The 13,984-nt window shown below is 50.0% G+C and overlaps 1 protein-coding gene across 3 annotated transcripts in view; it reads left to right on the top strand.

The window, feature by feature from the left end:
* LOC122943330 (UPF0462 protein C4orf33 homolog) overlaps positions 1 to 13,984 on the top strand; it is a 158,558-nt gene that overhangs the window by 15,370 nt on the left and 129,204 nt on the right. Inside the window, exon 2 of one of the 3 annotated variants that reach the window (XM_044300998.1) lies at positions 1,289 to 1,331. The exons of the other annotated variants lie outside the window; for them this stretch is intronic. The gene's annotated coding sequence lies outside the window, so the exon portion shown is untranslated. The remainder of the gene's footprint in view (positions 1 to 1,288; positions 1,332 to 13,984) is intronic. 3 annotated transcript variants of the gene reach the window in all.

Here is a 13,984-nt window from a genome sequence, read left to right as displayed (position 1 = left end):
CTAATATACCTGCTACCTGGTCCTCTGGTGGTCCCTTTTGCTTGGATCGACCACCAGAGGACACAGGTAGGTCAGTAATAAGTAGCACCAAACACCACTACACTACACCCTCCTCCCTGTAACTTATTAACCCCTTATTAACCCCTGATCACCCCATATTAGACTCCCTGTCATTGATCACCCCCCTGTCATTGATCATCCCCCTGTAAGGCTCTATTCAGACGTCCGTATGTGTTTTGCGGATCCGATCCATGAATCCGCGGATCCGCAAAACACATACGGACGTCTGAATGGAGCCTTACAGGGGGGTGACCAATGACATATAGCCCATATAGACTCCCTGATCACCCCCCTGTCATTGATCACCCCCCTGTAAGGCTGGCTCCATTCAGAGGTCCGTATGTGTTTTGCGGATCCATGGATCGGATCCGCAAAACACATACGGACATCTGAATGGAGCCTTACAGGGGGGTGATCACCCCATATAGACTCCCTGATCACCCCTCTGTCATTGATCACCCCCCTGTAAGGCTGGCTCCATTCAGAGGTCCGTATGTGTTTTGCGGATGCACGGATCCATGGATCGGATCCGCAAAACACATACGGACGTCTGAATGGAGCCTTACAGGGGGGTGCTCACCCCATATAGACTCCCTGATCACCCCCTGTCATTGATCACCCCCCTGTAAGGCTCCATTCAGAGGTCCGTATGTGTTTTGCGGATGCACGGATCCATGGATCGGATCCGCAAAACACATACGGACGTCTGAATGGAGCCTTACAGGGGGGTGATCAATGACAGGGGGGTGATCACCCCATATAGACTCCCTGATCACCCCCCTGTCATTGATCACCCCCCTGGATCCGCAAAACACATACGGACGTCTGAATGGAGCCTTACAGGATCAGTGGATGGCACAGTTAAGGGGTGGGGGGTCTGTGGATGATAATGTTATGGGCTGGGGGGTCTGTGGATGGCACATATATAACAGTGCCATCCACAGATCCCCCCTGTAACAGTGCCATCCACAGATCCCCCCTGTAACACTGCCAGCCACAGATCCCCCTGTAACAGTGTCCGTCATCCACAGATCCCCCCGTAACAGTGTCCGTCATCCACAGATCCCCCATAACAGTGTCCGTCATCCACAGATCTCCCCATAACAGTGTCCTTCACAGATCCCCAGTAATAGTGCCATCCACAGACCACCATTAGTTCCAAACCCACCAAAAGCACACCTTTTGGTTAAAAATATTTTTTTTCTTATTTTCCTCCCCAAAAACCTAGGTACGTCTTATGGGCCGGTGCGTCTTATAGGACGAAAAATACGGTATGTATGATAGACTCCTGACAGTTTCAAGTTTTTGCAGCAAATAATTTCAATCATAGAATGCATAATGGGGGTTGTCTCTCGCATTTTGTAAGAGACAAGCAAGTGTCCATTATATTCCATAACAGGTTTTGGAAATTTTCTGAAAAATTTCAAGGTTTGCATCTAAGCCTTCTAATGTCCCCAAAAAATTAAATGACATTCACGAAATGATTCAAACATAAAGTATACATATGGGAAATGTAAATTAATAACTATTATATGAGGTATCACTATCTGTTTTAAAATCAGAAAAATAGAAATTTGGAAAGTTGCACATTTTTCAAATTTTGGGGTAAATTTGGGATTTAAAAAAAAATGTAAATGAAAAATATTGACTGAAATTTACCACTATCATGAAGTACAATGTGTCACGAAAAAACAATCTCAGAATGGCTTGGATAAGTAAAAGCGTTCTAAAGCTATTACCACATAAAGTGACGCATGTCAAATTTACAAAAAACTGCCTGGTCCTTAAGGTGAAATATGGCAGGGTCATGAAAGGGTTAAAAGTTTAAATCATCCCCTTTCCCAATTTTACAGATATAAAAACAATATAAAAAGAAACACATTAGGCCTTGCCGTGTCCAAACCAAAAAAATATTTAAAAATATCTCATGCGGTGAACGCCATAACAAAAAAAAATAAGAAAACGCGCAAATCGCCATTTTTTTTGTCACCTTGTCCCCCAAATAATAGGATAGGATTGTTCTATTATAGGCCTGACGTTCCATAAAATCCGGAATGCACACGGCTTTTTGGGTATTTTATTTTACTTTCGCGTGGTATCGAATGGTATTGAGTATCACAATACTTTTTTTTTTGTATCGAAATTAAAACCAAAATTTTGTTATCGTGACAACCCTAGTCACAACTGACTACATCATCTGAGGGGTTAACTGCCTGCAATCGGCAGACAATGCCACCGGATGTCTGTTGTTAAAAAAGCATATATAATATAACAAAAACAAAAACAGGTGCACTCTGCGGTCTTACTAAGCCCTCAAACTGGTGTTAAAATTGAGAGATTAGCCAACATGTCCTATGTGAGGACATGTCTGAGCCCGAGCACCGCGCCAAGGTTTCTCAAGTAGCTCGGAACCTAACGCTAAACCTACCTGGGCCGTATGGGCAATACCAGATGCCAGTGGGCGAATTACAGGAGCGCAAGGTCCAACTCAAAGCAATCTCCCAGTAACCTCCAGCATGTGACCATGCATATAATGGGAGGAGGCAGAGAGCTCTGAGCCCCACCCAAGACTGGCTGATATAGCCCGGGCCTCACATGTGCACCAGAATGCTGCCTGTGGATGGAAATAAAGGCACATTCAGACTAGGAGTTTCTACACCTCCACAAATTCAAAATACAAACTACAAATTAGCGTGGTATTAAAAAGCAGAAAGTGCTCAACCCCATATGCAGTGGTGCATCTATACTGGGGGGCAGATCCTGCACTTGTGGTCCGCTGCTAATGGAAATGCCCAGCAAAAATGCATACAATGGAGGATGACTGCAGCGGACCACACGTACCACAATGGACATCCTACACAGGATAGCAAATGTGTGGATGTGATAAACAGTATATACAGTGGGATGCAAAAGTTTGGGCAACCTTGTTAATCGTCATGATTTTCCAGTATAAATCGTTGGTTGTTACGATAAAAAATGTCAGTTAAATATATCATAATTGAAAATCTGTGGTGTGACTTAAGGAGAGCTGTCCATGCTCGGAAGCCATCAAACCTGAATGAACTAAAGATGTTTTGTAAAGAGGAATGGTCGAAAATACCTTCAACCCGAATCCAGACTCTCATTGGAACCTACAGGAAGCGTTTAGAGGCTGTAATTTCTGCAAAAGGAGGATCTACTAAATATTGATTTCATTTCTTTTTTGTGGTGCCCAAATTTATGCACCTGCCTAATTTTGTTTAAACAATTATAGCCCACTTTCTGTAAATCCAATAAACTTCATTTCACTTCTCAAATATCACTATGTGTGTCTCCTATATGATATATTTAACTGACATTTTTTATCGTAACAACCAACGATTTATACAGGAAAATCATGACGATTAACAAGGTTGCCCAAACTTTCGCTTCCCACTGTATGATGTAACAAAAACAAAGACAGGTGCACTCTGTGGTCTTACTAAGCTCAAGCTACTTGAGAAACCTTGGCGCGGTGCTCGGGCTCAGACATGTCCTCACGTAGGACATGTTGGCTAATCTCTCAATTTTAACACCAGTTTGAGGGCTTAGTAAGACCGCAGAGTGCACCTGTCTTTGTTTTTGTTTTATATACTGTTTTTCTCGTACATTCCATTGGGGGACACAGACCATGGGTATAGCTTAGAGGTATTACTAGGAGGGACACTATGCAAAAACGAAGCTCCTCCTCCTCGGGCTATACCCCCAGACACCTCCAGGAGGACTCCAGTCTTTGCTTAGTGTCTGTCCAAGGAGGTGACGCTTACTCTTCTCCTGTTTGTTATTTTTTCTGTTTTCAGATGGGGACGCAGGTCAGCATTGCGCTTTCCTGGCCCCCGTGGAGTGTCTGCCACCGTCTTTCGACGTGTCCTGGCTACCTCCCATCCCCCCACAGAAGAAAAGTGGATCCAGGCTCAACATGTCAGCTCTGGCATCCCACCAGCTGCTGGGACGCCTGCTGCCTACCCTCCTCCAGAGCACTGTTCTCCTGGATTGGAGTCAGAAGTCTGAAGAGGCGCATCCCTGCTGGTCTGGACATCGAGGGAGCATGCTGAGCAGATAAGTATTGCCCAGTCCCTCCCTCTGTGTCTGTTTGTCTGTGGCTACCTGGGTGAGCTTGAAGAAGGATCCTGAACTGGAGTACTGGCACTCTTCCCCCTTAAACTGTGGGCTTCAGCTTCTCTCGTCGGGCCTTGGCTGCTGCGCTCTCTCAGCGCCCGCCGGCAGACCGCTCCTCCATGGCTGCGTTAACCCCTGCTGCACCACGTGTTTGTTTAAATCGCGCGCGCTTATTTTTGCGCGCGCGCTTATTTTCGCGCGCGCGCTTATTTTCGCGCATATTTTCGCGCGCGCGCTTATTTTCGCGCATATTTTCGCGCGCGCACTTGTTTCGCGCGCTTTTTTCGCGCCATAGTGACGCGTTCGGGGGGGTGGAGCCTCGGCATGCCGCTCTGACTCTCCTTACACCGGAGACTCTGTTTGCTCACGGCCGTGCAGCTCCTCATCTCTCTACACCGGAGACTTCTGCTAGCGTTGCCTGGGTGGTAGGAGAACAGCTTGCTCTGTTCCTGATCTTTGCAGCAACTGGTAGGAGATCTTTTACTGTGGGGTTCCATCATGCCAAAGCCTGGGGCACTTAAATCTGCCAAGGCCTCCTCTCAGGCTCTTTTGGGGTCATGCAAGGTGTGCCTTCTGCCTTTTTCTACCTCTGGCACCTGTGACTCGTGCCCTGCTCCTGGACAGGATCAGCCTCCTTCTCCTGCTCAGCCCAGTCCTCCCTCTGCCCGTGCGGAACCGGCGGTACCCGCCTGGGCTTCCGCCATGTCTAGTGCGGCAGCGGATCTGGCCCTAGTTGCCAAGGCAGCCATGTCCTTCATGGAGCGTATGGCAGCTACTACTCCAGTGGCGTCCACCGCTCCATCTCCTCTCAGTGATTCTCACAGGGGGCGTCTGACGTCTAAGAGGCAGCGTGAGCGGCAGCATTCCTCATCGGATGACTCCGCTTCTCCCCCACGCCTTGAGGCATGTCCGGTTGACTCTCCCTCTCGTGGGGAGCGCAAATCCGAAGGGGAATTGTCCGGATCGGACGAGGCCACGGAGCGGGAACCCCTGCCTAGGCTTTCCACCATGGTATCCGAATTGGTGGAGGCTGTCCGTGACACTTTTAATATCCACGGAGATTCCACTCCCTCCACTAGTCGGGAGTTCTCCCTCTTTCCGCCCAAAAGGCCCGAATCCGCGGTGTTCCCCGTTCATGAGGAATTCACAGCGGTCATATCAAAGGCTTGGGACCGACCCAATCAAAAATTTTCGGCCACCAAGCGCATGGATACGCTTTACCCTTTCCCCTCTGACTCGGTGGAAAAGTGGACTTCTTCCCCTAAGGTAGATCCTCCGGTGGCCAGGTTGGCCAAGAACACGGCCCTTCCTGTCCTAGACGGTTCCTCCCTGCAGGATGCGGTGGACAGACGCCTGGATTCACTTTCCAAGTCCATCTTCTCTCTGGCGGGCACTTCTCTGCGACCGTCTTTTGCGTCGGCTTGGGTTGCCAGAGCCCTTACGGCGTGGTTGCGGCGCCACCACCAGGATCTGACGGAACAGGGCGCCCCTGCAGACACTTTGGAATTTATTCTCCAAATGTCTCAGGCTTCTAAATATCTCTGTGAGGCTTCAATGGATATCGGTTCCCTATTTGCCCGTATTTCGGCCCTCTCAGTCATTCAGCGTAGAGAGGTTTGGTTGAAGGTGTGGGATGCTGATGCTTCTTCCAAGCGTTCCCTCGCTAACCTTCCCTTTGAAGGATCTAGACTCTTTGGAGCCCAGTTGGACGAATTCATTTCTGCCGCAACGGGGGGCAAGAGTACTCATCTGCCTCAACCCAGATCCAAACGGCCCTTTCGATCTCGGGCTTCAGGGTTCCGGGGCCAGTCCTTTCGTCGCTTCTCCACAGCCAGGACGTCTTCGTCCTCGTCGGCTGGGGGATCCCAGGAATCCCGCAAGAAGCCTTTCTTCAAACCCCAGCCCTCTTGGCGACCACGGGCACAGTCAACCCGTCCCCCTGCTCCCAAGCAGCCCTCCGCATGAAGGGGTGCCCCCACCCCTCGTGGTGGGGGGCCGTTTGCTCTCCTTTCAGCAGGTCTGGAGGGCTCACATTCAGGACGCCTGGGCTCTGGAGATTGTGACGTCCGGTTACAAATTGGAGTTCGCGTCCAGCCCGCCGGAACGCTTTTTCCCGTCTCGCGTTCCGGGGGATCCAGCCAGGGCCTCGGACCTCCTTTTGGCGGTCTCCTCTCTTCTGGACCGGGGTGTCATTTTTCCCGTTCCCCCGGAGGAACAGGGAACAGGTTTTTACTCAAACCTGTTCGTCGTTCCGAAGAAGGAGGGGTCGGTGCGCCCGATACTGGATCTGAAGCTTCTGAACAAGTTTCTAAGGGTGCGGAAGTTTCGCATGGAGTCCCTTCGCTCCGTTATTGCTTCTCTGCTTCCGGGGGAATTTCTCGCGTCTGTGGACATTCAAGACGCCTACTTACACGTCCCGATTGTGAAGTCTCACCATCGCTTTCTGCGTTTTGCCATCTGGGGTCGTCATTACCAGTTCGTCGCCCTGCCTTTTGGGTTGGCGACCGCCCCTCGCGTTTTCACCAAGGTTTTGGCGCCTCTCATGGCGCTTCTTCGCACCAGGGGCATCTCGTTGTTGCCCTACCTGGACGACATCTTGATAAAAGCCCCGTCTCTTCCACAGGCCGAGGACAGCGTCCGAATTACCGTTCAATCTCTAGAACGGTTCGGGTGGTTGATCAATCTACCAAAATCCTCTCTGCACCCTTCCCAGAGACTCTCCTTCCTGGGGATGATTTTGGACACCTCGAGTTCTCGGGTGTTTCTTCCGGATTCCAAGTCCTCTCAGATTCGGAGGGCGGTGTCGATCCTTCTACAAGCTCCTCGTCTCACCATTCGGGAGTGCATGCGGGTTCTGGGCCTTATGGTCGCCTCCTTCGAGGCGATTCCGTATGCCCAGTTCCACACTCGACCGTTACAACAGTGGATTCTTGCCCTATGGGACAAGACCTCTCGTGGTCTGGACGCTCCCGTCCGCCTGTCCCGGCACGTTCGGTTGTCTCTCCCCTGGTGGCAGGCCTCCCCGAATCTCTCATCAGGGAGGTCCTTCCTTCCGTTCTCCTGGACGATAGTCACCACCGATGCCAGCCTCATCGGTTGGGGAGGCGTTCTCCGGAACCTCACAGTTCAGGGGGTCTGGTCGACGGAGGAATCCCGTCTTCCGATAAACGTTTTGGAACTAAGGGCGATCTTCAACTCCCTCTCCCACTGGACTTCCCTCCTTGCGGCTCGGCCGGTGCGTGTTCAGTCGGACAATGCCACGGCTGTGGCCTACGTCAATCATCAGGGCGGAACGCGCAGTCGGGCAGTGATGCAGGAGGTGGCGAGGATCCTCCTATGGGCGGAGTCTCATGTTCCAGTGTTGTCGGCGGTGTACATTCCGGGCGTGGTCCCTACATCCGGAGGTGTTCGAGGACATCTGCCGCCGATGGGGCCGTCCGGACGTGGATTTAATGGCGTCCCGGCTAAACAACAAGGTGCCGGTGTTCCTGGCCCGCGCTCGGGACCCAAGGGCGTGCGGAGTGGATGCGCTGGTGTCTCCTTGGCAGCAATTCGACCTCCTCTATGTCTTCCTTCCACTTCCTCTGTTGCCGAAGGTGCTGCGCAAGATCGAGGCGGAGGGGATACTAACCATTCTTATCGCTCCGGATTGGCCTCGCCGCGCCTGGTTCTCCAACGTCGTCCGAATGTTAGCGGACGTTCCGTGGCCTCTTCCCGACAGAGAGGATCTTCTATCTCAGGGACCGCTCTTCCACCAGAATTCACGTCAGTTGCGTTTAACGGCGTGGCTATTGAGACCTACATTCTGAGGAAGAGAGGCTTCTCTGATGCAGTGGTGAGAACCATGATCAGAGCTCGGAAGCCGGCTTCTTCACGGATCTATTATCGCACCTGGAGGGCCTATCTAACCTTTTGTGAGAAGTCGGGTTTTCCGCCGCTTCGTTTCTCTGTTCCGGTGGTGCTGGCCTTTCTACAGTCCGGCGTTGAGGTGGGGCTGTCGCTCAGTTCTTTGAAGGGTCAGGTTTCGGCCTTGGCGGTCTTTTTTCAACGGTCTATTGCCTTTTTGGGGCCGGTGAGAACCTTCCTGCAGGGGGTGGCGCATTCGGTTCCTCCGTATGTTCCTCCCTTACCCCCCTGGGATCTTAACCTGGTCCTGCGCGCCCTTCAGGATGCGCCTTTTGAGCCTCTGAGGGAGGTCTCCCTAGTCTTCCTCACCTGGAAGGTGGTTTTTCTGGTGGCCATTACCTCCATCAGGAGGGTTTCGGAGCTGGCCGCGCTTTCCTGTAGGGAGCCTTTTCTGGTCTTCCACCAGGATAAGGTGGTGCTACGGCCGGTTCCTTCTTTTTTGCCCAAGGTGGTTTCCCCGTTCCACCTTAACGAGGATCTTGTCCTGCCCTCTTTTTGTCCTTCTCCGGCGAACCCCAAGGAACGTGCTCTCCACTCCCTGGACGTCGTCAGGGCCCTGAAGATGTATCTGGGGGCCACCGCCTCCTTTCGTCGTTCGGACTCCCTCTTTGTGGTTCCCGAGGGGTCTCGTAAGGGTCTGGCGGCTTCCAAGGTTACTGTGGCGCGGTGGATCCGTTCCGCTATTGCTGCGGCCTATCGCGCTCGTGGTCAGGTTCCCCCGTCGCGGATTACCGCTCACTCCACAAGGGCTGTGGGAGCTTCCTGGGCCAGACGCAATCGCGCCTCCGCCTCCCAGTTGTGTAAGGCTGCCACTTGGTCGTCCTTGCATACGTTCACAAAGTTTTATCAGTTGCACTCGCTGGCTTCGGCTGATGCTGTCCTCGGGCGCAGGGTATTGCAGGCCGTGGTGCCCGTTTAACGGTTGGACGTTTTTTCTCCTGGCGGTGTTGGTTTTTCCCACCCCATGGACTGCTTTTGGACGTCCCATGGTCTGTGTCCCCCAATGGAATGTACGAGAAAAGGAGATTTTTGTGAAACTCACCTGTAAAATCTTTTTCTCGTCTTTTCCATTGGGGGACACAGCTCCCGCCCGCTTTTTTTGTTTAGTTGGTGTGTTGGTTTCCATTGTGGTTTTTTCAGTTCTCCTTCTCCTACTGCTTTTGCAACGACTGAAGTCCTCCTGGAGGTGTCTGGGGGTATAGCCCGAGGAGGAGGAGCTTCGTTTTTGCATAGTGTCCCTCCTAGTAATACCTCTAAGCTATACCCATGGTCTGTGTCCCCCAATGGAAAAGACGAGAAAAAGATTTTACAGGTGAGTTTCACAAAAATCTCCTTATCACATCCACACATTTGCTATCCTGTGTAGTATGTCCGTTGTGGTACGTGTGGTCCGCTGCAGGCATCCTCCGATGTATGCATTTTTGCTGGGGATTGCCATTAGCAGCGGACCACAAGTGCAGGATCTGCCCCCCCCGGTATAGATGCACTAAATTTGCGGAACTGTTGCGGATCCATTTATTCGGTTTTGTGAATGCACCCTAACCTTAACATGCCATACAAAATGTCCCAAAAAATCTAAACCTCCCCAAAAATTAATAAACGTTTTTAAATAAATTATTTGTACTGCATGTTTAAAAAAAATACATCCTGTCTCGCATAAGGCTATATTGATGGAAAAATAAAAAAAGGGATGGGTCTCGGAAAGTAAGAGTGAAGGGGTTAATAGCAATGGGTAAGTGCACTGATAGCACCTTGTAGAAAACCTTGAGATCAGCAGTTCCATAATACGAAATGTAGTTTGTGGATCTGGCAAAGCAGAAAGCTTGTGTTAGTATCTGAAGGTCATTTTTGAGGCATAAAAATGCACAGTGGTAAGTGTTCTTTGGAGTGAGGGAACGTAAGCTCCAATCCTCCAGAGTTGTGGAGAGAAAGGCACTTCTAATGAGAGATGAAGAGGAGATTACATTCTTTACAGGGAGATGCAGGAATGAAAGCCTGTGCTGCCCTGGATAGAGGTGATGGCACTGAACATGATACTCAGGTCCATCAGAGCCTTGTGGGCATGACTCACTACATGAGTCTACTTTCTATTAAAGGCTAGGTACACTTTCGGGGTAATTTTTTTTATTTATTTTTTTATTGCATTTTACTGTCACGAGGGTGTCAAGAGCCACGCCTGACTCCGTTATACCCGGGGTCAGGAAGTCGCAGCGGGTGGCTGCGCGCTCTATGTCTAAAGATCACAGTGTTTCTTAGTGTTTGTTTTCTGTGTTTGCCTTGCTATCCTTTTTGTCTCACTCAGGGATCCGTAGCTTCTCCTCCTCAGCTGTTTCTTGTCTGCCACTCCCAAACTCCTTATATTCTCCTCTCACACTTCTCTTGTTGCCAGTTATAGAGCTTCCTGCCTGGACATCTATGCTGACCCACTGGAGCTGAGAATCTGGTTGTTGTTCCAGAGTGCTACCCTCCGGATCCCTGTTGGGCTTTTGTTGTCTCCTGTTGTTGCCCACCTGGGATTATATGTTTAGTTTGTATTGTCTGTCCTCCCCTTGGTGTTTTCCTCTAGAGCTAGTGGTGCGGACTAGTGTTCCCACCGCCCTGTTCACTATCTAGGGCTCATCCTAGGGAAAGCCAGGGTTTTAGGCACGTGATCGGCGTACGGGTGAGGAACCCGTCTAGGGACGACAGGGCAGCCAGGTGCCAGACGCAAGGTGAGTCAGGGGTCACCACCTTCCCTCTCACTAGGGCAGGGCCTCCCTCTTTTCCTCCCTCCGTGTCACGTATGTGACAGTTACGCCGATCGTGATATTATAACTGGCCCTTATTTTTTGAGAAAAAAAAAAAAATATATATATATTTAATTTTTTTTTTCTCTACTTAGAATCCAATATGGATCCTATTGCTGCTTTGGCAAAACAGCTTCAAGGCCTGTCTTTGGAGGTGGCAGGATTGAAGGCGTCTGTCCTCCAACAGCAGCAGCAAATGCAGCAGACCATAAGCCCAGCGGTTGCTCTGGGTAACCAGGTTTTTACAGAACCCAAGGTTGTTCTTCCTGACAGATTCTCTGGGGGAAGGGACAAATTTGTGTTGTTCCGTGAGGCCTGCAAATTATATTTTAAGCTGCGCCCTTACTCCTCAGGTAATGAAGAACAGCGGGTGGGGATTGTTATTTCCCTGCTTCAGGGGGACCCGCAATCCTGGGCGTTCTCGTTACCCCCTGGTTCCCAGGCTCTCCGGTCAGTGGAGGGATTTTTTGGGGCTTTGGGTCTCATATATGATGACCCTGACCGAGTCGCCCTGGCTGAGTCGAAGTTACGGAGACTCCTACAGGGAGATCGGCCAGCAGAGGAATATTGCTCAGAGTTCCGCAGGTGGGCTACGGATACTCAGTGGAACGACCCGGCTCTCAGGAGTCAGTTCTGCTCTGGGTTATCTGAAAGGGTTAAGGATGCGCTGGCGCTGTATGAGACCCCCCTTTCCCTTGATGCTGTTATGTCCCTCTCTATCAGGATAGATAGACGTCTTAGGGAGAGATCGAAAATTCCTGAGCAATCGGTAACCTCTCCCAAGCAGCAGTTAGTCTGTACGGACTTGGATGAGCCTATGCAGCTAGGAGGAACTTCTCGTCAGGTCCGTCCTCCTGAGGTTCGCCGTAGGTGGGGGGCTTGTTTTTTCTGTGGGGGGAAGGGTCATTTCATTAATGTCTGTCCCTCCTTTCCCAAAAACAAAAGACCGTCGGAAAACTACTAACCCCAGGCTGTGCGGAGGATGTCAGCCGGGGGGTATACGTTTCCTCCATACGAACATCTCAATTTGTGTTGCCAGCGGTTATTGTTTTTGGTGTTAAGACGGAGTCTATTTCTTTTTTCCTAGACAGTGGTGCAGGGGTAAATTTGATAGATGCCCATTTTGCCCGCACTATGGGTTTGTCTCTCTGTACGCTGCAGAGACCCATTCCCATATTCGCTATTGACTCTGCTCCTCTGTCTCAGAGAAACCTCACTCACGTTGTCCATAACTTACATCTTCGGGTAGGGGACCACCATAAGGAGCGTCTTTCATGTTACGTTCTGGAGGGCCTTCCCTCTCCTGTGGTATTGGGTCTTCCCTGGTTGGTAGCGCACAATCCAGTGGTGGATTGGCAGGCCAGGGAGATATTGGAGTGGAGTGAGCATTGCAGAGAGAATTGCTTGAATAACAATTGCTTAATCGCCTCCATAGCTTCCCTACCTACATTTATTTCGGACTTTGAGGACGTTTTTTCTGAAAAGGGTTGTCAGAAGCTACCACCTCATCGTCCTTATGATTGCCCGGTTAACCTGATTCCCGGTGCAAAATTACCCAAGTCCAGGTTGTATAATCTTTCGGGTCCCGAGAGACAAGCCATGAAAGATTATATCTCCGAGAGTCTGGCCAAGGGACACATCAGACCCTCTTCTTCACCCGTGGCTGCAGGGTTTTTCTTTGTTAAAAAGAAAGATGGGGGCCTGCGTCCTTGCCTAGATTTCCGTGAGCTAAACCGGATAACCATCCGAGACCCATACCCTCTTCCTCTCATTCCTGACCTTTTTAATCAGATTGCGGGTGCTAGGTGGTTCTCCAAACTTGATCTTAGGGGGGCCTACAATCTGATTCGTATCAAGGAAGGGGATGAGTGGAAGACAGCTTTTAACACCCCTGAGGGGCATTACGAAAATTTAGTCATGCCTTTCGGTCTGACCAATGCCCCTGCTGTCTTCCAACATTTCGTTAATGATATTTTTAGTCATCTCATCGGCAGGTTTGTAGTCATATGCCTAGATGATATCTTAATTTATTCGGCTGATCTGAAAACACATGAAGTACATGTCAGGCAAGTACTGCAGGTCCTACGGACGAATAAATTATATGCGAAAATTGAAAAATGTGTCTTCGCCGTTCAGGAAATACAATTCCTGGGATATCTATTATCTGCTTCAGGTTTCCGTATGGATCCTGGGAAGGTCCAGGCAATTTTAGATTGGGATCTTCCTGAGAACCTTAAAGCTCTACAACGGTTTTTGGGTTTCGCAAATTTCTACAGAAAGTTTATTAAAAATTATTCAGTGATCGTTAAACCCCTTACTGACATGACTAGGAAGGGGACTGATTTTTCTAAATGGTCTGACGCCGCTAAAATTGCATTTTCCTCTCTAAAAGAGAGATTTACCTCGGCACCTGTTCTAATTCAACCTGATGTCTCCCAGCCTTTTATTGTTGAAGTTGATGCGTCGGAGGTGGGAGTGGGGGCTGTATTGTCTCAGGGTCCGTCTCCTGGCAAATGGCGTCCTTGCGCTTTCTTTTCCAAAAAATTATCTGCAGCGGAAAAGAACTATGATATTGGAAATAGGGAACTGTTGGCGATTAAACTGGCGTTTGAAGAGTGGCGTCACTTCTTAGAGGGAGCAATCCACCCCGTCACGGTAATTACGGATCACAAAAACCTTCTGTACCTAGAATCGGCTAAGCGTCTCACCCCTAGACAAGCTAGGTGGTCGCTATTCTTTACCAGATTTAACTTTGTAATCACCTATCGTCCTGGGGCAAAAAATACCAAGGCAGACGCATTGTCTCGTAGTTTCCCTGGAGGGGGTAATGTTAGTGATCCGGTACCTATTTTACAAAGAGGAGTGGTTGTCTCTGCTGTACACTCTGTTCTAGAGGGAAAGGTGTTAGAGGCCCAGGGGGACGCCCCGGCCTCTTGCCCCTCAGAGAAATTGTTTGTACCGTTGAACCTGCGTCTTGAGTTATTGAAGGAACATCATAATTCGGCACTTGCTGGGCACCCAGGTAGTAAAGCAACCTTGGAGCTATTGTCTCGTCGTTTTTGGTGGCCAAGGTTGCGTCAGGATGTAATAGATTT

Source organism: Bufo gargarizans, chromosome 1, assembly GCF_014858855.1.
Source record: "Bufo gargarizans isolate SCDJY-AF-19 chromosome 1, ASM1485885v1, whole genome shotgun sequence".
Taxonomy (NCBI): domain Eukaryota; kingdom Metazoa; phylum Chordata; class Amphibia; order Anura; family Bufonidae; genus Bufo; species Bufo gargarizans.
The sequence above is the reverse complement of the archived record's forward strand: the minus strand, read 5'-3'. Positions and strand labels throughout refer to the sequence as shown.